This window comes from Schistocerca gregaria, chromosome 3 (genome assembly GCF_023897955.1).
Source record: "Schistocerca gregaria isolate iqSchGreg1 chromosome 3, iqSchGreg1.2, whole genome shotgun sequence".
Classification (NCBI taxonomy): domain Eukaryota; kingdom Metazoa; phylum Arthropoda; class Insecta; order Orthoptera; family Acrididae; genus Schistocerca; species Schistocerca gregaria.
The window spans coordinates 85857597-85881220 of NC_064922.1; the positions used below are offsets into that span (position 1 = coordinate 85857597).

Here is a 23624-nt window from a genome sequence, read left to right on the forward strand (position 1 = left end):
ACCATCAACTTCCTTCCAAAGAGTGCCGCACCTCTGTCGTATGGGTTATAACGACATGCTACTAGTCTAATAGCACATTTCTGATATCTTCTGTCTATTAGATTTGAAATGTAAAGTCTGCAACTATCCCCTACAATCGGTTGCAGTAGAGTCTTATGTTTCGCTTTACATTTACAGTTCTCCAACAAGATATTTAAATCATGCGACGGCCTCCAGACTTTTATAAACAGCACTATAATTGGATGCTGTCGGATTCCTTCTCTTTGTTAAAGGCGCACACTTTGAAAGAGAGCTGTCACTCTTAAAGAAGTAGCTGCGGTATTCTGCATCTCTTTACAGTCAGGGAGCGACGATATTATCTTGACAGCCGAACCTGAGAATCAGTCGGCAGTCAATCAGATAAACGACGCATGTAATTTATGTATACTGAGAGCTAATCTATGGCTCTCTGTACACGCAAGCTATCTAAAGGACCAGAACTGCCCTGTGACCTGTGTTGCTTACCGGTGACTGACTGACTTGCTGTGCAGTCAGGGCGCATTACTTTTCTGAACGGGCGACAAACGGAGTCGACATGCGTGGACATGGCGGACACTGTCTCATACTATACTCGATTTGTCGCGGGGAGTTTTACGCTCCTGGGGGTGTGTTGTTGTTCTTCAGCCCAAAGACTGGTTTGATAAGGCTCTCCATGCCACTCTATTCTGCGGAAGCCTCATCATCACCGAATAATTAGCGCAACATAATCCTTCTGAATTTGCTTACTCTCCTGGTCTCCGTCTACGATTTATACCCTCCTACACTTCCCTCCAGTATTAAACTGGTGATCCCTTGATACATCAGAATGTGTCCTACAACCTGACCCCTTCTTCTAGTCAGGTTGTACCACAAGTTTATTTTCCCTCCAATTCTATTCAGTACGTTCACATTAGTTACGTGATCTATTCTTCTAATCTTCAGCATTTTTCTATAGCACCACATTTCGAAAGCTTCTATTCTCTCTTGTGTGAACTGTTTATAGTCTATGTTTCGTTTCCATGCATAGCTACACTAAATACAAATAGATTTAGGAAAAGACTTCCTGACACTTAAATCTATACTAGATAATAACCAATTTCTCTTCTTCAGTTATGCTTTTCTTGCAATTACCAGTCTACTTTTTATGTTATCTCTACTTCGACCAGCATCAGTTATTTTGCCCCACAAATAGCAAAACTCATCTACTACTGTAGGTGTCTCATTTCGTAATCTTATTGTCTCAACATCGCCTGATTTAATTCGACTACATTCCATTATCCTTGTTTTGCTTTTGTTGATGTTCACCTTATATCCTCCTGTCCATTCCATTCAACTGCTCTTCCAAGTCAAAAATACGAGTAACTCGAAGGAAGGCAAATCTACGTTTATAAAATTTGCAGATATAGAAAAAGCATTTGAAAATATTTACTTGATTACACTTATTATAGTGCTGAAGGTAGGAGGGGTGATATTGGAAGGTCTCAGTTTTGTTAAAGAATGGTAAGACAGAGATTTCGGAAGCAGATTTTAAACTGTAAGGCACTTCCAAGGCCAGCTGTGGACTCTGACCACAATTTACTGGTTATGGTCAGTAGAGTAAACTGAAGAAGTTGCAAAAGTATGGGAAATTAAGGAGATGGAACCTGAATAAATTGGAAGAATCGGACGTTGTTGAGAGTCCAGATAGAGCATTACGCAACGATTGTCTACAACAGGAGAAAGGCACACAGTAAAAGACAAATGGGTAACTTCGTGAGATGAAATTGTGAAGGCAAGGCCTAGTAGAAATTCTCATGTGTCAGGCGAAATACTGAATGTAATGGATGCAGAGATGTAGTATGAATATACAGCAAATGAAGTAACGTCTAAACAAAATGACAAGGACATGAAGAGCAAAATGGTTGAGCAGGAATGGCTGGAGGTGACATGTAAGGATACGGAACCATGTATCACTAGAGGAAAGACAGATAACGCCTACAGGAAAACTGAAGTAACGTTTGGAGCAAAGAGAAGCAGCTGTAAGAATATTAAGATTTCAGACGGAAAACCAGTACCAAGCAAATAACGCAAAGCTGAAGGGCGGATGGTCTGTGAAAGGGTGATAAATTTGAAGGCAGTATTATAGAACGTGAAGAGGACATCGATGAACATGAGGTGGGAGTTTTGATATTGCCAGAAAAAATTGACGAAGCAGTGGAAAGCTTAAGTCGAAACATGGCCCCTAGAGTAAATGTAATTCAGTCAGAAGCACCGACAGGCCTGGGAGAGTCAACTATGACAAAACTATTCCACCTATGTCTACAAATGTACGTAACAGGCGAAATATGCTCAGACTTCAAGAAAAATGTAGCGATTCCATTTCCAGAGAAAGCAATTTCTGGCATATGTGAAAATTACCTATCTATCAGTTCAATAAGTCATGGCTGCAAAATGCAACACGAATTCCTTATAAAGAATGGAAAACACTAATAGAAGCCGACCTCGGGGAACATACGTTCGGATTCCAGAGAAATGTAGAAACACGGGAGTCTATACTAACCCTACGATGACTTTAAAAGAAAGGCTAAGGAGAGGCAAACCTATATTTGTAGCGTCTGTAGACTTAGAAAAAGCTATTGACAAAGTTGACTGGAATACTTCTAACATTGTGCGTGGTGTCTGATTGTTCTATATCGTGTCTCCCTACCACTTTCGAGCAACGACGCTCTGAGCGTGTTTTTTTTAGGGAATTGACTAGTTTGAACCTGGGACCTGTTGCTGGTAATGAGACGCCAGACCACACATGACATGTAGAATTCAGAAGAGTTCAGTGAGACTAGCGATGATATAACCAAGTACATAATGATTTCAGCGTCAGCTTCATTGCACTCCCTGTAAAATAATCTTAATACTAACTAAATTTAGTGGAAGGGGTTCAAGGCTTTCCTATTTTTAGTTAGCTGGTAAAATAACGTCGAAAAAGCAGTTAAGTTTACCATTATAAATTGCACAATTGATAAAAGGAAGTGTTTTAATGCAAGATGGTAACAACCAACTGCGTTCAACAAAAATGTGAACGAATATTCCCTGAATGGGTTTCCAAGTTCTACAATGGATCGAAGAATGACATATGCCATATCACATCTATAATCTAGGTTTAAATTAAGTTTCACAAAAGAGAAAACTATCAAAATGGTCTACAGTGGCCCTCAATTATCGTTAATTACTTATCTAACTTGTCGTGAATTACAGTGGCTGATGTGGCTTCTCAATAACTATATAACAGAAAAATCATCGCGTTTCAGATCTTTTCCTCAAGTGGCAACTATGAACACCATGAGCTTTAATTGACGATCGACACTAGTATAACGCAAAAATGGGGTGTAACAGATGAGACTTCTGCAGTTCTGAGTGAAGCTTTATGCGCTGTTATGCGGCATCGCGTGCATTCATTACCTTGTTGGTGTTCGTCAGGGGGCGGCGGCCGGCACAGCAGCCATCCAGCTCGCCGTCTCAGAACTAACTAACTTCTCCTAACTTCTTACTACCATTTACCGAAGTTGGTTTAAAAAAAAACCACCTGGTTGTGTTTTCATCTGACCAATCAGGGTCCCAATGTTAACGTTAAGCTCCGCCTACAAAAATTCCGTCCATCCTATGAGAAACGTTATACTTTTCGTGGTGGGGGAATGTTTTTAAAGTTTGCAACGTAACAGAGACGCGAAAAAGTCTCACGCTAAAACTTGCAGGTGGCGTTGTCCTAATGGTTAGCTGGCGACGTGGGTTCCAGTCCGTCCCTTATCGTAGGGCCTTCCAGCTTAACACGGTTCTGCTCTCTGCTTCTGTTCTCGTTTCTCCCCTCGGAACTGCGTCTGTCTCACGGTGGGAAGGTATGACATGCATTTAGGCATTCTTGTGTTAGTCTGTGGTATTCCATTTGCTCACTCGTTACTCGTATTACTTTGGTTAATTTAATGTCACGATTTATTCGGAGCTACGTGACATACTACTGGATTTGGTTATCATGTTAGGGGTTACATGGAAGGTGTTGGATTTGCCTGACACCTTACATACTGGGGCACGAAATGGCAGCAGTGGGTGATGTTATTCAATCCGTACATTTAGTAACCAGTTAACGAAACTAAAGAAAAGTTAGGAGTAAGAATTAAACATCAGGAAAAAGGACTAAGAAATTTGCGGTTTGGCGATTGTGTTCTAATTCTCTACAATAGCCTGGAAGGATGATGGAGTGTAATCGAATTAAATCGTTTGATGCCGAGGGAATTAAATTGCTATTTTTAAGTAAAATAACAGACGATGGCCGAATCAGGGAGAATGTAAAATGAAGACTCGCAATGGTGAGAAAACTTTTCTGAGAAGAGAAATTTGGTAACATCGAATACAAATTTAAATGTTAGGATGATTTTCCTGAAGGTCTGAAGTATAGCTATGTACAGAAGTTAAACGTGGATGACAAAACGGGTACCTCACGTAACTAATGTGAGATACTGTGTAGAACTGGTGTAATTTGACCAAGAGATGGGATAGGTTGATAAGACATTCTGAGCCATCATCAGTTTAGTTCCGGAGTGAAGTGTGGGCGGTAGAAACTGTAGTGGAAGACCAAGATATGAATACAGTGAGGCGATGCAATAGAATGTAGACTGTGGATCAATTATTCTGAGATAAAGATGTTTGCACAGAATACAGCAGCGACTAAATGCAGGGATGGAACGTAGGAAGCTATTGGTCATTCACGACTTGGACAAAAAATCTGAGCGTGATCAGAAGTCGAAGGACGTGAAAAGGAAGCAGTATCTGACAGGAAGATGAGGCAGTGTTTAGCCTGCTCCCAGTACTATACAGTCGATACGCGGTAAAAGGAGGAGAAGCTTAGGAAAGAAATTAAAGTTCAGACAGAAACACTGGAGACTTTGGGGTTTGTTGATAACATTGTGATTCTGTCAGAGACAGCAAAGGACTTGGAGAAGCAGTCGCACGCAACGGATTTTATCTTGAAAACGTGTTAGAAGATGAACACCAAATAAAAAAAGTGTAAAGGAACGTAGACGAACAAATCAGGCGATGCTGTAGAAATTAGAAAATAAGACCGCAGAAATATTAGAGGAGTTTTGATTCTTTTGCAGTAAAATAAGTGATTATTATCGAAGTAAGGAGAGTATAAAGTGCAGATTGGCTATACCGTGAAAATTTTTCCTTCAGAACGAGAAATCTGTTAACATAAAATATAAATTTAAATAATATATTGTATTTGTCTGGACGATAAACAGTTCAAAGAAGCTTTTGAAATTTGGTGCTACAGAAGGACGAAATATAGATGGATAGATCGAGTAACTAAAGAATGCCAACTGAACTGATCTGGGTGAAGAACAAAACTTAAGGTACAACCCGAGGCAACAAGGAATTATCATTTTGGCAATCGAGGAATTGGGAGGTAGAAGTTGTGGAGTGAGACCATTACACAAAGTAAGCACATTCAGACGGACGTTGCTTGCAGTTACTACGGATTGGTTAAGAGGTTTGGTATAGAGTAGTGTGGCCATCTGAATGAAGATAGTCTTTGGACTGAACCTCGCCTCTTAATGTTGTTCTTAAGATGACAGTGTGACAGAGTGAATCTCTGTAGACAGTAGTGAATTGATGGTAAGTATAGAAACTACAAATTTAAACATCTGCATTCCCTGACACAAACTGCTAATTTTAACATTTGTGTGAGGTTCAATGGTCTCTTATGGCATGCTGTGTGTATGCTACTTAGTTGGCTGTTACGTACTTATCTCGAGTTCTACACAAATAAGTGGGAGTTTTTGTTGATGTTGTGGTCTTGAATCTGGAGACTAGACAGACGCAGTTCTCTGTGCTGGTCCATCCTCTTCAATCGGTCCTTTTGAAATATTACTTTATAAATGAATCCAAAGTAGCCTCAATTTTAATTCACGCCTAAAGATATTATGAATAGTTTCACATATGTAAATAAATTTGTATGTTAATTGAAAGAAGGATGTGCTAATGAATGATGTATTTTAATTACTGATGAATTATTTTGTAAAAAGTGACTATGGGTTGAAACGTGCTAAGGAAATTCCGTGAAACAAAATGTAGTAAAAATGTAGTTGCCTAGCGATATACGAAAGCGGAACGCAACTTCTCCGGCTCTCTATCTTTTGTCCTCCTCTATCGATATACGCCGTGTAAATGTCACTACTACGCCTTTGTTGAATAATTATGATAATTTGATGTTAAGCAGCCGTGTTTCATTTGCAGATCCCTTTCCTCGCTATTCATGTTATATGCGATTTCATCATCATGCATTTTTTAGTCCAGTTTCAGGCTGCATCGAAGAGAAGTTGCTGGCGCATTGTTTAGTGGCCACGGCAGAACCCTGTTGAAGTTCATTCGCCGTTTAATCTGTCAAATTATAAGTCATACGACCCTGAGATCATTTTTAACGATCTTCTTCTCTCAAAACCGGGGCAATGCTATTATCGGTCATTGGCTTCCAAACAATGGCGTCTATCAACGCAGTCGCTGATCCGATGTACTGACGATGCTGGAAAGCACATTTCAGCTTGATTAGAAAAGGGAGTAAAATTTTTAAGCGCGATATTTTATCATTTCAACGGCGTTGCCTCCAGCAAAGCACGAAACATTCATGTAGTGCTCTCACCCAGTACTTACCGATTATTCAATGCTTTCTAGAGTCATATTTACTAGCAGAGATGAACTCCATTAATAATCCAATTTAAATTAATTACTTCGTATCTATTTTATCAATCATAATATAAAACCTTATTTTTTATTATTGTGTTTTTTAATTGAGAAACGCTACACTTTTGTTCAGTGAAGTTGTGCCATAAGGCTACTTTCTCCCGCATTCCATTTGGCACCTCTTCACTAGTTATTCGGTAGCACCACATTTCCAAAACGGCAATTTTGTTCTTGTCTATACTGCGTAATGTTGATGCATTGCGTTGTTCTGAAGGCGGTGCTGATATTCAAGACAATAAAAGCGGGTTAAAAGCTGTGAGCTATCTGAGGAAGTTAACCTTGCATTACTGCGCAACTGTTTCACCAGGTATCCAGTCTAGCTTACCAAATTCCCAACCAGACTAACATTAATTATAATCTTTTAATAGTCATACGACAACCGGTGATATACACTCCTGGAAATGGAAAAAAGAACACATTGACACCGGTGTGTCAGACCCACCATTCTTGGTCCGGACAATGCGAGAGGGCTGTACAAGCAATGATCACACGCACGGCACAGCGGACACACCAGGAACCGCGGTGTTGGCCGTCGAATGGCACTAGCTGCGCAGCATTTGTGCACCGCCGCCGTCAGTGTCAGCCAGTTTGCCGTGGCATACGGAGCTCCATCGCAGTCTTTAACACTGGTAGGATGCCACGACAGCGAGGACGTGAACCGTATGTGCAGTTGACGGACTTTGAGCGAGGGCGTGTAGTGGGCATGCGGGAGGCCGGATGGACGTACCGCCGAATTGCTCAACACGTGGGGCGTGAGGTCCCCACAGTACATCGATGTTGTCGCCAGTGGTCGGCGGAAGGTGCACGTGCCCGTTGACCTGGGACCGGACCGCAGCGACGCACGGATGCACGCCAAGACCGTAGGATCCTACGCAGTGCCGTAGGGGACCGCACCGCCACTTCCCAGCAAATTATGGACACTGTTGCTCCTGGGGTATCGGCGAGGACCATTCGCAACCGTCTCCATGAAGCTGGGCTACGGTCCCGCACACCGTTAGGCCGTCTTCCGCTCATGCCCCAACATCGTGCAGCCCGCCTCCAGTGGTGTCGCGACAGGTGTGAATGGAGGGACGAATGGAGACGTGTCGTCTTCAGCGATGAGAGTCGCTTCTGCCTTGGTGCCAATGATGGTCGTATGCGTGTTTGGCGCCGTGCAGGTGAGCGCCACAATCAGTACTGCATACGACCGAGGCACACAGGGCCAACACCTGGCATAATGGTGTGGGGAGCGATCTCCTACACTGGCCGTACACCTCTGGTGATCGTCGAGGGGACACTGAATAGTGCACGGTACATCCAAACCATCATCGAACCCATCGTTCTACCATTCCTAGACCGGCAAGGGAACTTGCTGTTCCAACAGGACAATGCACGTCCGCATGTATCCCGTGCCACCCAACGTGCTCTAGAAGGTGTAAGTCAACTACCCTGGCCAGCAAGATCTCCGGATCTGTTCTCCATTGAGCATGTTTGGGACTGGATGAAGCGTCGTCTCACGCGGTCTGCACGTCCAGCACGAACGCTGGTCCAACTGAGGCGCCAGGTGGAAATGGCATGGCAAGCCGTTCCACAGGACTACATCCAGCATCTCTACGATCGTCTCCATGGGAGAATAGCAGCCTGCATTGCTGCGAAAGGTGGATATACACTGTATTAGTGCCGACATTGTGCATGCTCTGTTGCCTGTGTCTATGTGCCTGTGGTTCTGTCAGTGTGATCATGTGATGTATCTGACCCCAGGAATGTGTCAATAAAGTTTCCCCTTCCTGGGACAATGAATTCACGGTGTTCTTATTTCAATTTCCAGGAGTGTATATATAGAAAAAAAGAGAATTTAAATAAAAAGAAATAAATCAGTTTATATTTGGACATTTACTTTAACATTGATGAGTGTTCCGTTAAAATTTCAGCATATTAAACCTGATTCATAACTGAACTGGTGCCTTATTTAGGAATGTGAAAATGTGAGTTCGCAATCTTACGGAACATCTAATCTGGAGCCAAGATTGGGAGACTGCGTACAACACTGCATTCATAAAATAACACACGAAGAGCGTTGAAACATATGCAAGAGGAAATTAACCACAACCAACCGATTCAGTTTTCACCCAAAGAAGTTACGTCCGTAGCGCAATACCTCCGTCATGAAATTACCACACACTGGTATACTAAATTCATACTAACTCTCTGTGACATCTTCCTCAAAAGAATAGCTAAGGGCTACTTTGATGATTACACCACATGCTTCACGTGGTCAACTTAGTTTACACACAGAGTCTAACTCCACAATAATTTTGATAGTTAAAATAAATTAGATCGAAAAGCAATTTATAAAAAAAAACCTCGAACTGGTTACTATCGTCTTACTATTAACCTGATAAGTGAAACAATTGTATAAGCACGTGGTACTGGTCTCTCAAAGTACACCCCACGTAGATTGAACATAAAGAAAATTTGCTATATTGAAAAATATTGTCAAGAGGAGACGTTATAGTCTCACGCACATTCGCATTTTAGATTGATGATCTTAGTTAGAGTTATAGATCAACATGTGGTTCCACTTTACTCACCAAGTTTTGACAAAGCAACTACTGGAAGATATTCTGAACTTCGCACTCGAATTACACTGCGTTGCAATTTAAGATAACATTAGATATTTTAGAGCTAAACCTGAAATAAAGGTGATTAAATTTTCAGTTAGGCTGAACTTTAGAAATCCATTGTCTTACGGACTTAGCAGGGACGCGCTTAGCCGGAGATGTTACCACTTCAGACGCTCGCCATGGACGGACTGCCGTGGGCCCATACCGAGGGTGCCTCACAGATACAAACGGAAGTGACCAGAGAGGCAGCTTCCTATACCAACATGACAAGGAACGGACAGGACCGTACCAAGAATAGAGATCTCTGCTTTTAGAAAGCCTACCTACCTATTCCGACGTTGGTCCTACTGTTCTCTAGCAGACAGGCTTGTCTGCTACCATCAAGCATGCAACTAGAAACACATTTGCTCATGCATCCTTTCACACAGAAGGGAAGGGCGATGACAGTATCTTATGATATACAGTATATAAAAGAAATGGGATGTAGGTTCCGTATGAGACTGTGTGACATGAATTACATATAAACTGTGTTTTAAAGTGTAGTAGTGTGACAGACCGTTCTTGATTATGTGTAAAAGTAACACGTTCCACTGCTCAGTCTCCTCCTAGATAGAGTCAGAAACACCACAGTAAATTTAGAAGAGGAATTTATGCCGTAAATGACAACAGATTTAAGAAATTAACATGAAAGGAATCCAACAGATATCCTTCAACTTGTTATTCTCTACTGCTGAGTAAGAACTACTTATTCGTCAACGAAATATATTTCATAAAATTTTATTTCTTAGACAGCATTGACACGATCAACTTAGAGGTGCAGCCTCAAAACCTGATTAATTTTACGTCTGGATTATCGAGCTGTTCTCTTTTAGTTGATAACTTGTTACAGAACACACCGGAGCATTAGTGCGGCAAAGCCGTGTTACGTTTCGGGGCAGAGGCTGAACAGACGGCAGATCCCTGCCTAGACAGAGCTACCTGCTGTGTTGCGAGACGGGATGGTGTCGCACGCTGCGGGCGCCGCCGTGGTAGTAACTGACGTGGTGGCGATAACCGCGCCCAGAGGTCAGTCTTTGGCCCGGGCCTATCTCGAGACCATTCGATGCGTTACGGCCTCAGAATTCTCGTAACAAATCTCCTCGTAAATTACGGCGCCCATTCATGCCGTTTTTATGACGCTTAATAACAGGCTTTACTGATTCAGGCGCCCGGCGGCCCAACTGCGTCACGGATTAGGAGAGGCGCGAGCTGCGAGCGCTCCCTGCAAATTTATGCGCGGTTTCTGCTGGTCGGGTCGGGATTTGTGTCTCCACGCTGTGAATAGCTCATTAACATTGTGTAGGAAACAGGAACGTCGAGGGAAGAACAGTTACGGGAAACTAACATTAACTGAACTTCGCTAACTCATCCGGGCAAAGCGGCTAAAGAATTCCGGCTTTCCGCTGAACACATCAGCACAAGAGGTAAGATACTGAGTTTCTCGCCGTGTGGCCTTCCGGGCATAGAGATGCGTCCTGTTCTTTCCACCGACGAGGTGTGACATGCAGTGCAAGTCGCATCTAAACTGTAGATCTCCTGCTCGATTCAGAAGCTCTCAACCACCGCACATAACACAAAGACTGAAAGGAGTCAGTCTATCCTTCCTTTAACATCGATCACGTACTGCCATCAGCCACGGTATGAGGCGCGGTGAGTTGCTACCATTCTTAGTTTGTACCAACTTCATCGTAGGTCCATTATCGCGCAGCGTGCCTTGAGGCGAGAATAACACGGTGCTACGGCTGTCTCTTCCGGAGTAAACTGAGACAGTGTTGCACTGCAGTAATCATGACACAAACGTCACGCAGTTCACGTGAATTAAAGGCCGGTGGACTGCGGGCTCAAAATTGGGGCCCATAGCGCCACACATGCGTTTCGTCTGTTTCTGATGAGGCGACTTTGATTGTCAAGACAAATGTGAGCTCACCGTCATGTTTCCGAGCCCAGAGTTTCACGATTCTGCTCTTGTGACACCGAGAGTTATTGTGCTGGAAGATGCTGTAGCTGTTGCGGGTGATATTAAGTGGGAAGTTTTGCTGCTGGCATGCAGTGATGTTCACTCAGTACGCACCTGACTTGGTGCTTTTGATTACTCACACACGTTTCACGGAAGCACAAGTGAATGGTCTCGTAGCATAATTGAGCAGAAGTTCGCCTGGATGTTAGCATATCCAGACACGGCCACCAACTTGATGAAACAACAAAAGTAGTTCATTCGATCTCTTCAGAAGGCTCCACTGACGCACGGACAGTTCTCAGTAGCCCCATGGCTACAGTAGTTGTCGGGTCATCACGGGAACACGATGGGGTTGTCTGCTGTGAAGCACCATGTCCAATAGTATCCACTGAGAAGTGTGCATCGAAGCACTTCTGCTGCGCACCAGAATTATAGCCCGATCTGTGAAAGTTCGCCGCCTTGCCTGCTCTACAGAGCGGATGAGACTCCGACCTGCACGTTCTGTGACGGGAGGCGGTTGTTATTTGTGGTTTCGCCAGCCTTCCACCACTTGTCACACATCCTCACGACAGCGGCACGCCAATACAGGACTAGCTTCCCCGAGGTGTTCGTTAGCCGGTTCCGGGTCTTAACAGTCTGCCCGCTAGGTTACTTTCGTTGTGGTCAGTATCAGAAGATTCCAGCTGATGAGAGCAGACGAAGTTAGGAACGATCAGCGTCACGGATAGGAAGTGAGGATGGTCAGCGTTTCCAGGGTTTGAAGACTCTCCACCTCAAGCACCGTCGAAGCAATGCAGCCGATGTACGCCACAATAGCAAAGTTATCTGTTTGGTTGATACCTAATTCTTCAGGTCGTAAAATCACTTGGCCTGAATTCTGTATTTGATCTGCGCTCAGGCTAGTTGCCATTTTTCAGAATTTGTGATTGGTACTGGTACAGTAATAATACTCGTAGAGCCGGCCGGAGTGACTGAGCGTTTCTAGGCGCTACAGTCTGGAACCGCGCGACCGCTATGGTCGCAGGTTCGAATGCTGTCTCGGTCATGGATGTGTGTGATGTCTTTAGGTTAGTTAGGTTTAAGTAGTTCTAAGTTCTAGGGGACTGATGACCAAAGAAGTTAAGTCACATAGTGCTCAGAGCCATTTGAACCAATAATCGTATCCCTACTACGCACTGTTCTCTTGATTCTATTATTTATTTTTTATTTTTGTGCACGTAGGATTCAGGTTTAACATGAATACAGTAAATGTATTTCTAGGAAGTATGTAGTGTTTGTAATCAGCAATATGCTTCACATAGTCTCTAGCTGTCCACTACTACATGTTTCTACTGCCCTGTCTGACCTCCGGGGCCGTTTACCTGAGAGAAGATTGAACATCCAATTTAAGTACGTAGCTGCACTGGGCATCATGACCCAACAATAACACTACCCGAAACATTACATAGCTTCAAATGCTATGAACGTGTGAGATTCATTTGGTCCGAATTTTGACCATAATGCGTGCATGTGTCATTCCAGATGTCATCAGTACTGCTGTTATTCGGGTATTCTGTAGAGTATTCCTCAGAATATGTGACAATTCTGGGGCGATGTATCTGTGCAGTGTCTTCCGCAAGCTAGAAGCTACCTGCGAAGCGCTGCGGAAGAACAGATACGTGCACATGACGGGACCAGAAGTTCCCTGAGAGACGATGGGAGACACGTAAGGGGCCCCATTTCACGTCATGTAAACATTCTCCAACGAACAATACCTGTATCACGTACCTAAACAGTGTTGTTAACCGGAATGCAGCGCCACGTATAGTTTTCTCTGTACACGTACCCAGGAACAAGTGTGTGCCAATGCTGCCACTGCTTATCACGGAATAACCCTGCATGCGGCTTCGGTTTATGTACCCTGTAATCGGAAGGAGTTCCTGAATACTGGCTAACAACTGGCAGGTTGTAATTGTCTATGAAAGAGGAGCCGAGTGATTGATGAAACAGAATTTTAACACGGCCTCAGAAGTATCTTGGGTTCGTTGATAGGGTACCGGGAAGACGCAGTCAGTTTACAAAGGAGCTTACAAAACACTTATACAAAAGTTCTAACGTATTTTTCCAGTGTCTGGAAACATCGGAAATGTGCAACTAGGGCGTGCTGAACTTCTAAAATGAAGACAAGCACGAATTCTCAAAGGTTTGTTTGACTCATGGGAGAGCGTCATGGTAATGCCCAAAAATTTGACCTCACATTCGATTGGTAACAGACGTCAAGTGTTGTGTGAAAGCCTACATAACAAATACTCTAAAGCCAGCAATAAGTAACGAACATACTACAGCCTCCCAAGGGTACGTCAAGAGAAGATAAGAATAGTTACAGTTATTCTTCCCGCACTGAATAACTGAATTTGAAGAAAGCCTCGTAAGCACCTCACAATACTTTTGTAGTGTACTGATGTGCAGATGTGGAATTTTGAGCTGATAGAGGTGGGCGTGCTGTGATGAAGGATCTAAGCAAGCAGCGGCTGTAATTTCTGACATGGTGAGCTGCTAGGTCTGTGACGCCTGTTGCTGCAGTGGAGTGGCGCTCACGTATCACCAGCCTCATAAAGTGGGATATAGTGCGTGAGAGGCATCGCGCTTCTGGAGGTGGCGACCACGCCGGGAGCGCCGGAATGCTGCAGGGAAATGTGGTTCCTTCAACGTTGAAAGTGGTCCTCTCGATCACTCGGTGATTTACGCACAGACAGCAAATGGCTCTAATAGCCACTTGTGGCTATGCCACAGTTGGAAGACTTTACCAAGCAATCGACTGGATATCGTTACTGTCAGTCACCATGAAACTGTTAGTCCCCCTAACACTGTCTAGGTAATTTCAAAAGTGGCAGGAAGGCATGGGGACCATGTGTAGCAAAGCTCTGGTGTGTTGAATGCAGCTTAACTTGTGAACTGCCGCACTAAATAATAACTTTCATTTCTCTTCACTTCTGGAATGGCTCCCCATAATCTCTGCTCTACAGTACTGGCAGAACGCCATAATCTTTGTCGCAGTCACTTACAGGACAAAATTTAGAAGACTTGAAGCAAGATATGGAAATCCAAACGGTTTAGAGGCCCGTAAAGTATGCTCAGATATCGTGCAATGAGCAGCTGACTGCAGATGTGTTGCTGTCTGTAATGCAGCGCCATTACCGAGCCAAGTGGCAGAGGCAGTGGTCAAACACCAGACTCGCATTCCAGGGGTACAAATGGATATCCCCATCCAGTCATCCACATACAGGTTTCGCATGGTTTCCATAACTTGCTTAAGGCCCAAAGATTTATTGGTTTACTGCCCTGTCCTTCCACAATTTGAGCTCGTATTTCATCTCCCGTGACCCAATTATCGACAGATCTTTAAATGGAGAATTTCCTTCCTTTTTAATCTCGGTCTGGTACATTGTTGTAAACTGTTTGCTCAGTCAACAGCTATGACAAAACTATTCCATCTGATGTGCAAGATGTATAAGACAGGGGAAATATCCTCAGAAACAAAAAGACTGAATTAATACATAAGCCAAAGAAGGCAGGTGCTGACAGGTGTGAATATTATCGAATGGTCAGTTTAAAAGGTCATGCTTGTAAAGTACTGGGACGAATGGCTTGCAGAAAAATGGAAAATTGGCAGAAACAGACAGGAAGACAAGTTTGGGTTCCGTAGAAACATGTGAGCATGCGAGGCTATACTTTTGTATGTTAGAAAAAATGTTAAAGAGAAGCAGATCTTCGTTTGTGGAATTTGTAGATTTAGCGAAAACGTCTGATAATCTTGACTGAAACACACTCTTTAAAATTCTGATGGTTTCAGGGAAAAATACAGAGAGTGAAAGAATATCTGCAACTTGTACAAAAACAACACTGCAGTTTTAGGAGTTGAGAGACACGAAAGAGAAGCAGTGCTTGAGAAGGGAATGAGACAGGGTAGAAGGTCATACTCGATGTTATTCAGTCTGTACATTGAGGAAGCAGTAATGGAATCGAAGAAGTAGTATGGAAAGGCAGTTGAAATTCATTGCCAAGAAATAAAAGCATTGACATTTTCGGCTGATAATGTAATTGTGTAAAAGACGGTAAAGGACTAAGAGGTACTATTGAACGGAATAGATAAGTGTCTCGAAAAGAGATTATAAGATTAATAAAAAGCAAATTACAAGATGAGTCACGGTACCGTAATGTTGTCGAGTTGAATCAGAAGATTCTGGGGGAATTAAATTAGGAAATGAGACTCAGAAACGTAGTAATTTTTTGTTATTTGGACAGCAAAGTAACTGATGACGCCGAAGTAGGGAAATACGGCATGCAGACTTGATATAGCAAGAACAGAATTTGTGAGAGAAATTTGTTAACATCGAATATAAATTTAGGCATTAGGCAGTCTTTTCTGGAGCGTAGAGTTGCATCGAAATGAAATGTGGAGTTCAGACAAAAAGAGAACAGAAGCATTTGGAAATGCGGTCTTACAAAAGAATGCTGAATGGTAGATCGAATTACTAGTGATGGGGTACTGAAACGAATTGGGAAAAAAATACATTTATAAGACAACCGGACTGAAACAAGGGATCGGTTGGTACGGTAAGACCTGAGGAGTTAAGGAATCGTCGATTTAATAATGGTGGGAAGTGTGCGGGGGGCAAAATTTGTAGAATGAGAACAAGAAATAAATAGAGAAATCAGATCGAAAAGGATGTAGGTTGCCGTTGTTATATGGAGATAGAATAGCTTGAATAGGATAGAGTAGTGTTGAGAACTGTGTCAAACCAGCCTTCGGAATGAAGACCACGCGAACAGACACAGAGTCTCTAAGAGAGAAGAACAGTTCAGCATTTGTGGCAAGCGGTCGCACAAGAGGTTCCACTGTAACTAACCTGTTTCTACGGGTTATTACATTAAGATTATTGGGAATGGAAATACTTATTGCTCGTGAAATTAACGTGACAAGAATAGGGTCTCCACCGACTCTAACCATACAACATCCCAAGACATGGATGTGAGGCATGTACACAATTCCTGATAACATTAATTCCTAAAACATTAATGAAAAGCATCGATACATTCACCGTTATGCTCGACACCTAAAATCATAGGTGTGAATCATTCATACAACTGCTGTTGCCTGATAACTGATCACAATAACTCGTGAAACGGTACACATTGCGCAGTACACCCGCGTGCCCACGTGGTTTGTGGAGACAATTTCTAAGTATCGTGGCCAAGTTGCAACAATATCACATCACGCAATCGTGAACAGTTAACATTCTTTAAAACAAACATGAGACCGGACAGCTAGTGATGATGGTAGCCCAACAAACTCTAATGTTCAACCAAGAGGTCGGCTCCCCACGGACGAAAGATACATAAAGCAAGGAAAATTTACGAGAAAGCAAAGCTATTAATATTTAGAAAAAATTAAAGCTTATACAGGCACAGCTGAAGGCGAACAGACATTCATACAGAAGCGAATGCTCACTTCTTATCGACACCTTTGTGTGACGTTCTTCCGGCGGATCCAAGTTTGCTACAGATATTTTCTAAAAGAAAAATCTGCCAAAGTTTTTCATTCCTCGCTGCGACAAGGGAAAGCAATCTTTCAGAGTTGAAAAGCGAGACCAAAAGCTAACAGCTCTCCTCTCGCTAAGTAACAACGCGCCACGCGGTCAGTCTAACTGACCCTTCTTCGACTGAATCACAGCTGTGGACGCTTCCCGTACCGGTGGCAGGCTGCCCCCCTTTTTCTTCTCCAGCCTCTGCCACGCTCCGCGTGGTCCTGGAAACCCAAAGATGCCATTTCCGTCACCAACCTAACGCAGGTGGATTTCTCACAAGTAGCGCAAACCTCTTTGCCTTCTTGACCACTACGAGAGTTGGCTATTCTGTACAACTGCTGCTGAAGCTGCACGACTGTCGCAGACTTTCTGCAGCAGACTACGCCACCGTCTAGCAACGTGTCACACAACCACTTTCATTCAGTCACACCACTATGAGAGATATGAGAAAAGAGAAACAAGGAAAAGAAAGAGAAATGCTAGTGAAAATGGGCCACCGGACTAATGAAAGGGGGCTACAGGACCCTTTCACCACTGCCAAATGTCCTCCCGTTTCCGAGCGTAACACTAGGTGTGGTACTCGATCCCAGAGACGCTGTGCAGTTTCCGCGACAGAGCGTCCACACCTCGGCATTGCTCCAGTTAGGCTGCCGGTGGCCTTCCGCTGTGCCCGGCCTCTAATCTGTAGCTTCCGGCGCGCACTTCGGCGCGTATCGCTTCAGGAGGCGCTGCCGACAACCACTACTTGTAACTGCCCAGCGGCAGCACACAGTAAGTTCACGCCTCGTTTCCCACGACAGATGGGGAGTCTTCTGGTGATAGCACGGATGCCCCCAAAAGCCGGCTGTTGGTCTACACTCCTTGCCACAATGCACACAGACTACGATGGATGATGCTGTTGTGGAAGTACGCACCTACAAGGACGGGTATCGTAAAGTTGCTTTCAATGACACCTTTAATGTTTCCAGATTGAATATTCGCCCTGCAGAGGTGTATTCGCTGATTTCAACGTTCTTGGCACATCAAAACTGCGTCGATGCTGGAGCTTTTGCCCTTAGCCGAGAAATCTTCTACCGACTGAGACATCCGGGCACAACTCACGCTGTCGGTTTTGGGCAAAGTTCTTAACTTTGCACCTACACCAAGTGCAGTGCCATCTCTAAGTTTCATAAGGGGTGTTGAACAAGATGTACGTCTCCTTCCTACGGACGCTGCTGAAGAAATAAGAAGGGAAACTGGTCGGGTCCTTCTGTAAGCTCCTCCTCAACGCAGTAATACAACCACTGAAGAAAGGTCTGCGCTACGGTACCTTCGAGAAGATCCGGAAATAGTGGTGCTTAAGGCTGATAAAGGTAACTCTACCTTTTTGTTACCTCGTGGGTTGTATTTGGAGAAGATGTATCGTCTACTTAGTGATACTACGTATCGGAGAATTGATCAAGATCAAACAGCACGTGTGCAACGGAAGACGTGTGCACTTTTGAACTCTTCCTCGCTAGCTCTAGAGACTATCAAGCGGCTAAGACCACATGGCAGCGTACCACCTAGAATGTATGGTCTTCCTAAAGTGCATAAAGAAGGTCTGCCTCTACGGCCTATAGTGAGTAATATTGACGCACCGTCATATGATTTAGCCAAACATCTAGCTTCTTTGTTGAGACCATTTGTTGGCAAATGTTCACACCATATACGGTACTTTGTTGATTTTATTAACAGACTGGGGGCTCTCCACTTAAGTGGTTGGTATCTTCTAGTTAGTGTTGATGTAGTTTCCCTTTTCACAGAAGTACCTCTTGCGGATTCCTTGATTCTAACTGGTCAACGGTTTGAATCGCACATTACTGCTTTGTTCCGACATACTATTTCCTAAACTTATTTTATGTTTAACCAGGAATATTTTGAACAGTCTGACGGTGTCGGCATGGGCAGCCCTCTGTCTCCTCTGGTGGCTAACCTCTTTATGGAGGATTTTGAGGAGGGAGCTCATCATCTTAACTCCATCCATGAGAATATTCGATTTTCTATGGAACTAGAGAAAGATGGCTGCCTTCCATTCCTGGATGTTTTGGTTAAGCAAGAGTGACGGCACTGTGGGACGTTCTGTCTATCGCAAGCCCACTCACACTGATTTGTATTTACATTCTTCAAGTTGCCATCACCCATCCCAGACCATGAGTGTACTTAAAACCCTTGGACACAGGGCACACATAGTGTCGGATGCAGCGAATTTGCCTAAGTATCTTGCACATTTGAGGATGGTGTTCAGAAACAATGGGTACCGACCCGGCAAATTAACAGGGCCTTCTCAACTAGATCCAGGAACCGGGGAGTGGACAAAGAAGGTAACGCGCCAGCCAAGTCCCTAGCTTTTCTTCCCTTCCTTGGAAATGTCTCCTTCAAGATAGCGAGGATTCTTAATAATTTTAACTGAAAGTGGGTTTTCGTCCGCCTTCTAAGATTTCGGATTTGCTGGGATCGGTGAAGGATGATTTGCTACTGCGGAAGGCGGGAATTTACAAAATACCGTGTCAGCATGGGATGGCCTACATAGGACAGACAACGCGTATAGTGGAAGGGCGTTGTACGGAACATCAACGTTGCACTCGCCCAGTGCGACTCAGTAAGTCTGCACACTGGACTCGCATTCGGGAGGACGATGGTTCAATCCCCTCTCCGGCCATCCTGATTCAGGTTTTCCATGATTTCCCTAAATCGTTTCAGGCAAATGCCGGGATGGTTCCTTTGAAAGGGCACGGCCGATTTCCTTCCCAATCCTTCCCTAACCCGAGCTTGCGCTCCGTCTCTAATGACCTCGTTGTCGACGGGACGTTAAACACTAACCACCACCACCACCACCACCACCACCACCACCACCACCACCACCAGTAAGTCTGCAGGTGCGGAACACTGTATTTCTAATGGACATTCAATGGAGTACGACAAAACTTTTTTGGCCACTGCAAAAACTTTTTCGGACTCCATCATCAAAGAATCAGTTGAAATACGCATTGCAGGAAATCTAATGAACCGTGACAGTGGTTACCAACGGAATAGCGCGTGGAAACCCGTTATCTCCGAAATTTGCTCGAGACAAAGACGCCATATGACTTCGTTGGCTGCGGCCAGCGAGAATACGGCGGCAGCTGATTACTGCAGTTCCACCAGCGAGGGCGCTGCCGCTGGGCGGTGTGGCCCTTCTGTCTCCGCAATTGCAACGCATGCGCGGCAGTACTATCAGCGCACTATATAAGCTAAACCGGAGAACGTCTTCGTCACTCCTTGTTCGGCTCACCTGAAGATGGCTGGCAGTTGTCCAGCCGAAATATCGTGCTATGAAGTTTACGACGACCGGCTGCAAACCCGTAATCTTTTTGACCAGTCGATTCGCTGGGAAAATTACAGACCAATATCCGTAAAGTCGGTATGCTGCGGATTCTTGAACGTATTGTCAGCTCGAATACAATAAATTTCCCCGAGACGTGAAAGCTCCTGATCAGAAAGCAACACGGTTTTAGAAGGCAACGCACGTGCGGAACTCACCTTGCCCATATCTCACATGTCATCCTACGAAAAGTGGATGAAGGGCAATAGGTGATTCCATATTTCTACATTTCCGGAAAGTATTAGACACGGCGCACCACTGTAGACTATGAACGAAGGTCGAACATGCGGATTAGTTCCTCAAATATGTGAGTGGCTCGAAGACTTTGTAAGTAAGAGAACCAGCACGTTATCCTCGACTGCGAGTGTTCGTCAAAGACAATGGTATCGTCAGGTGTGCCCCAGGTAAGTGTGGTAGGAGCGCCGCTATTGGACACGCTGAACATCACTCTGAGGATGTTTGTTGATGATGTTGTGGGGTACGGGAAGGTGTCGAAGGGTGACTATAAGACGATACGAGGCGGCTTAGTTGTTGTGATTAATGGCAGCTAGCTCTAAATGCAGAAGTGTGTGTTCGTGCATAAGAGTAGGTTGAACAAAACGGTACTGTCGAGTACATCATTAGAACTGTGCCGCCAGAGACAGCCACATCGATTAAGTATCTGGGCGTAACGGTGTAAAGCCACATGAAATGTAACGGGCACGTAAGGATCGTAGTAGGGAAGACGAATGGTCGACATCGGTTTACTGGAGAATGTGTAGTTCGTCTGTGAAGGAGACCGCATATATAACACTAATGCGATCCATTCTTGACTACTGCTAAAGTGTTTAGGATCCGCACCAGGTTGGACTGAAGTAAGACATCGAAGCAATACAGAGGCGGCCTGCTACTTTATTTAAGGAAGAGGTTCGGGATACAAATTATTAGTAGATTATTTCACTTACACTGAATTTTTTTCTGTGCAAATCACGATGTCTTAATAATTGATTATATTATACTGAGATTTTTTAGTAAATTATTTAACAGAACTAATTTTATTGTGTTATACCGGTAGGATCGAACAACACGCGAGTAGTACGCAAATGCTTAGCGAATTCAAATGGTAATTCCTGGAGGGGAAGGCGACGTTCTTTTCCAGGAACAGTACTGTAAAAATTTAGAAAATAGGTGTTCGAAGCTGATTGCAGAAGGATTCTACTCCCACCGACGTACATTTTGCGTGAAGGTCCCGAAGATGGGATTAGAGAGATTAGGGCTCCTTCGGAGGTATATCAACAGTCGTCGTTCCCTCGCTGTGTCAGCGAGTGGATCAGGCAAGGAAACGAGTGGTAGTGACGCAGCGTGCACTCTGCCACGCACCGTAACGTGGCTTCCAGAGTATGCGTGTAGGTGTAGATCATTATCCACCTCCAGGATGGGAACGTTAAGCCAGATGGCGCTACTGGAGACGATTACGTTACAAAGGCACTATTAATATTAAGTATGATTAGGTTTATTTGTTGTGTGAGAGCCAATGAGGTTGTGTATCGAAATACAGTACTGTAAAGAAATATACATAATTGTTGTGTGTACAGACCACATATTTTTACATATCAGTTTGGAAATTTCTCAGCAAAATCTCTAACAGTAAAGTAGCATGCAAAATGTCAACAAAATGACGATAAGTTGTAGAAACAAAAAGCTACGTCTAACACAATATAATTCCCATTTGCTCGCACGAATGTTATCGTACTTGCATGGGATTTGCAGTGTAACCAGCTGTACAAAATACTCCAGCCGGGCTGGCGGCAAGCACCGTCCCTGCTGCCAGCAACAAATCCCACGTGGTACGTGAGTCCACAGGCAGGAGTGCTTAACACAGAACGCTTGTAAGGCGGGGCAGAAATGGACAGACTGTCCAACAGGAAACAGTGTCGCCCAAGACTGGTACCCCAGCCGTAGGCGCACACATTGGAAGAAAGAGCATTCTCCCGAAGCACACACACACCGTAGTCGTAGCCTGCACATCCGCTAAGTCCCATACTGCTCAGAGCCATTTTAGAATAATGATGATGATGATGATGAGGACAACACAAATAGCCAGTTCCCGAGCATAGAAAATCCCCATGATCCAGAGGTTGCAACCCGAGCCACTAGACCACGAGCTGCGGACCTGTGTGGACCGATGACACAGGGAAAGCTACGACATGTTGGGACAACGAACCCAGAAGTCTAGTCAATATACTTTGCACAAAAAGTAAACACCTGCTGGAGAGCAGGGTGACATTACATTTACCAAACCTAAGCACTTCGTCTTCAGGCCACGAGTGGCCGACCGGGACCATCTGACCGCCGTGTCGTCCTCGGCGGAGGATGCGGATAGGAGGGGCGTGGGGTCAGCACTCCGCTCTCCTGGTCGTTATGATGGTATTCTTGACCGGGGCCGCTACAATTCGCTCGAGTAGTTCCTCAATTGGCATCACAAGGCTGAGTGCACCTCGAAAAATGGCAACAGCGCATGGCGGCCTGGATGGTCACCCATCCAAGTGCCGACCACCCCAGAGAGCGCTTAACTTCGGTGATCGCACGGGAAGCGGTGTAACAACTGCGTCAAGGCCGTTGCCCATCAAACTAAGCACTTGCATAATTCTTCTATGGACTGCTAGTGCTCAAAACGTAATGAGACTGTTGGCAGGGAAGGTACTACCCACCTGTTAAACAAATGGCTCTTCTGAAGTTACGTATGAAATCCACATTACTGGTGCTACTTCCTGTGCTACACAATGTACTTTAGTCGCTTTTCGTCAATTTCGTTACGCCATATTGCTTTAAAAACCGTGGTTACATCTGGAAAGAAACTAATTGCAAAATGTGTTCCAAAAAACCATATAATACCGAAACTAATATCAGAATGAGACTGCTGTGTTCTCCAGTCATTAAAATGTAGGGTCTAGAATCTACATAGTACACACAAGATTTTATGGCACGAACTGATTTTCGGAATCACTTCTACACAATATTTAAACGTACTGAATAAGTGACACAAGGAGGGGGGGGGGGTTGTCAAACGAAACCTAGTGACAGATACCTACTGCGTCATAAGAAACGAAGTATGTCGGATGCAGTGACTAAGAAGAATGAACACAACACTCCAGGAAGAAATTTCTGCGCCCTGCCCCACAACATTCGTTTTCCCCAGAATACGCTAGTTTTGCAATATTGTCACACCAGTTCCTCTATCTAGCATTTGGACGGTACTCCTACAGCTGTTCTTACGGAGTAGCATTAATAGTTACACAAGTAAGAATCCC

At 44.2% G+C, this 23624-nt stretch overlaps 1 protein-coding gene across 3 annotated transcripts in view; it reads right to left on the minus strand.

Moving 5' to 3' along the window:
- The window catches only part of LOC126354686 (collagen alpha-1(XVIII) chain-like), a 2024079-nt gene that overhangs the window by 1549399 nt on the left and 451056 nt on the right, over positions 1-23624 (minus strand). The window lies entirely within an intron of this gene.